The sequence below is a fragment of the Arachis hypogaea genome, chromosome 1 (genome assembly GCF_003086295.3).
Source record: "Arachis hypogaea cultivar Tifrunner chromosome 1, arahy.Tifrunner.gnm2.J5K5, whole genome shotgun sequence".
Lineage (NCBI taxonomy): Eukaryota > Viridiplantae > Streptophyta > Magnoliopsida > Fabales > Fabaceae > Arachis > Arachis hypogaea.
The window spans coordinates 29,122,670-29,126,942 of NC_092036.1; positions in this window are offsets into that span (position 1 = coordinate 29,122,670).

Consider the following 4,273-nt stretch of genomic DNA (forward strand, 5'->3'; position numbering starts at 1 on the left):
TGACTTCTTCAGTCAACCCAAGCTTTCTGATAGTGGATGCAGGTATTAGATTGATACTTGCTCCAAGATCACATAAGGCTGTCTTAGTGCAAGCGCCTTCTAATGTGCATGGTATCATAAAGCTCCCTGGATCTTGAAGCTTTTCTGGTAAGCTTTTCAAGATGACTGCACTGCATTCTTCAGTGAGAAATACTTTTTCAGTTTCTCTCCAATCCTTCTTATGACTTAAGATTTCTTTCATGAACTTAGCATAAGAAGGTATTTGCTCAAGTGCCTCTGCAAACGGAATCTTTATTTCAAGAGTCCTTAGATAGTCTGCAAAGCGGGCAAATTGCTTATCCTGTTCTGCTTGGCGGAGTTTCTGAGGATAAGGCATCTTGGCTTTATATTCTTCAACCTTAGATTCTGCAGGTTTATTCCTTACAGAAGTGGTTGAAGAAGCCTTTTTAGAGGGATTACTGTCAGCACTCTCAGGTGTCTGATCCTCTCTTGGCTTCTGAACGCCAGAATTGGGTGAAGATTGGGCGTTTAACGCCAACTTCTCTCCCTTCTCTGGCGTTTGAACGCCAGAACTGGGCAGGGAATGGGCGTTTAACGCCAGCTTTCCCCCCTTTTCTGGCGTTTGAACGCCAAAAGTGTTCCTCTCTGGGCTCTTACTGTCCTCAGAGGGATTTTGAACAATGGTTTGGTTATCCTCTGTCAATTGTTCCTTATTTGGCTTTTTGCTCTTTTGAGCAGTGTTATTCAATGTCTTCCCACTCCTTAGTTGAACTGCTTGACATTCTTCTGTTATCTGTTTAGATATTTGCTGTTTTGCTTGATTCAACTGCAGTTCTATATTCTTGTTAGCAACTTTAGTTTCGTGGAGCATCTCTTTAAATTCTGCTAACTGTTCTGTCATCAGGAGCAATTGTTGATTAAGCTCAATCATCTGTTCTTGAGGATTGGGATCAGTGCTACTGCCATGACTTCCTCTTTTGGGGAGAACTCATTGCTAGAGTACAAATATTGATTTCTAGCAACAGTGTCTATAAGCTCTTGAGCCTCCTCAATTGTCTTCCTCATGTGTATAGATCCACCAGCTGAGTGGTCTAAAGACATCTGAGCTTTTTCTGTAAGCCCATAGTAGAAGATGTGTAACTGTACCCACTCTGAAAACATTTCAGAGGGGCATTTTCTTAGCATACCTCTATACCTCTCCCAGGCATTATAAAGGGATTCATTATCCTCTTGTTTAAAGCCTTGGATGTCCAGCCTTAACTGTGTCATCCTCCTTGGAGGGTAAAAGTGATTAGGAATTTGTCTATAACTGTTTCCATGTCTTTATGCTTGCTGTAGGTTGGTTATTCAACCACCTCTTAGCTTGATCTTTTACAGTAAATGGAAACAGTAATAGTCTGTAGACATCCTGATCCACCTCTTTATCACGTACCGTGTCAGCAATTTGTAAGAACTGTGCCAGAAACTCAGTAGGCTCTTCCTGAGGAAGACCGGAATACTGGCAATTTTGCTGCACTATGATAATGAGTTGAGGGTTTAGCTCAAAGCTGCTTGCTTTGATGGAGGTGTACAGATACTACTCCCATATGCAGCTGTAATGGGGTTAGCATATGACCCCAGCGTCCTTCTGGACTGATCAATCCCACTTAGGTCCATGATGGATAAAGGGAAATGATTTGGATTGCAAATAGATAAAAATATATTTTTTTTATTTTTTTTGAATTAACCGAAAAATAAAATAAAAACAAAAGGAAAATAAAATAAAAATTCGAAAATTAAAAGAAAATAAGATCAAAGCAAATTGAAAACTGAATCAATTAGTTAATTAAAAAGATTTTGAGATTAGCAATTAGAAAGATATGATTGAAAAATTTTTATGAAAAAGATTTGATTTTTGAAATGAGGAAAGAGAAAAACAACAAAATGATACCAAACCTAAAATTTTTAGAAATCAAACACAAATTTTCGAAAATTTTAAAGGAAAAACACAAAGAGGACACCAAACTTAGAATTTTTACGGATCAAAAAGGGGCTAAAGACATGCAAATTCGAAAATTAGAAGAAAAACAAAAGCATGCAATTGACACAAAACTTAAAATATGAAACTAGACTCAACTAAAAGACTCTAAACCGACGAAAACAAAACAGTCCTAATCTAAGTAATAAGATAAGCCGTCAGTTGTCCAAACTCGAACAATCCCCAGCAACGGCGCCAAAACTTGGTGCACGAAATTGCAATCACACTTTGCAATCCCGTACAACTAACCAGCAAGTGCACTGGGTCGTCCAAGTAATACCTTACGTGAGTAAGGGTCGATCCCACGGAGATTGTCGGCTTGAAGCAACTATGGTTATCTTGTAAATCTTAGTCAGGATATCAATAATTATCAAGGTTGATTGTGAAAAGTAAAAGAACATAAAATAAGTACTTGTTCTGCAGTAATGGGGAACAGGTTGAGGTTTTGGAGATGCTCCATCTTCTGAATCTCTGCTTTCCTACTGTCTTCTTCTTCAAGCACGCAAGGCTCCTTCCATGGCAAGCTGTATGCAAGGGTTTCACCGTTGTCAGTGGCTACCTCCCATCCTCTCAGTGGAAATGTTCAACGCACCCTGTCACGGCACGGCTATCCATCTGTCGGTTCTCAATCAGGCCGGAATAGAATCCAGTGATTCTTTTGCGTCTGTCACTAACGCCCCGCCCTCAGAGTTTGAAGCTCGTCACAGTCATTCAATCATTGAATCCTACTCAGAATACCACAGACAAGTTTAGACCTTCCAGATTCTTAATCCTATTATAACAAATCTTTAGAATCCAAGAAACATCAATCAATAAACATTGCAGCCCGTTCTAGTGAGTTGATGATTCATGTCATACATTCATCCGGTTAAGCATATTTTGGAAGCAAGCATGATTGAATGAAAAACAGTAGTAATTGCATTAATCCATCAAGACACAGCAGAGCTCCTCACCCCCAACCATGGGGTTTAGAGACGCATGCCGTGAGAAGTACACAAAGAAACGTGTAAAGTGTCATGAGGTCCAGATACAATGTCAAAAGATCCTATTAATAGTGAACTAGTAACCTAGGGTATACAGAAATGAGTAAATGACATAAAAATCCACTTCTGGGTCCACTTAGTGTGTGCTTGGGCTGAGCATTGAAGCTTTCATTTGTAGAGGACTTTTTCTGGAGTTAAACGCCAGCTTTCATGCCAGTTTGGGCGTTTAACTCCAAGTTTTATGCCAGTTCCAGCGTTAAACGCTGGAAATTCTGAGGCTGATTTGCCACGCCGGTTCGGGCCATCAAATCTCGGGCAAAGTATGGACTATTATACATTGCTGGAAAGCCCAGGATGTCTACTTTCCAACGCCGTTGAGAGCGCGCCAATTGGGCTTCTGTAGCTCCAGAAAATCCACCTCGAGTGAAGGGAGGTCAGAATCCAACAGCATCTGCAGTCCTTTTCAGTCTCTGAATCAGATTTTTGCTCAGGACCCTCAATTTCAGCCAGAAAATACCTGAAATCACAGAAAAAAACACACAAACTCATAGTAAAGTCCAGAAAAGTGAATTTAACTAAAACTAATAAAATATACTAAAAACTAACTAAAATATACTAAAACATACTAAAAACAATGCCAAAAAGCGTAATAAATTATCCGCTCATCAGTTTGCATGTGTGGCTCTCTCTTTTTTTTAAACGGAAAAACGCGTGCGGCTGCGCGCATGGTGTGCGGACGCATGGACGGGACAAAGGTGTTCCCACGCACAGCCTGTGCACGTGCTGGGAACAGAGGGGGTGTTTAAGGGCGTGCATGCGCATGTTGCTGTGCGTACGCACGGGAACTGAAAAACAGGGGACCTGTGCGGACGCACAAGGCTGTGCACACGTACAGGTCTCTGTTCCTGCAACAAAAAATTATGCCTCCAGGCATCAAACTTGAGATCCAAAACAGGTTTTCAAGTCCCAAAACATTACAAAGCTCCCAAAAAACACATTATTTCACTAAAAAATACCTAGCAACCATTAAAATAAATCTAACCAACCAAGCAATATAGCCAATTATTCATGAAACGAAAAGGTAAAGAGGAAAAGTTAGAATGATATTACCAGGTGGGGTGTCTCCCACTAGCCCTTTGATTTATAGTCCTAAGTTGGACTTGGTAAGGAGATCCTGTTAAGGCGGCTTATGCTTCCACTCCTCCTTGAATCTCCATCCGAGTTTGCTATTGATTTGACTTCCGGGGTCCCAAATGAATCGGATCAAAATTTG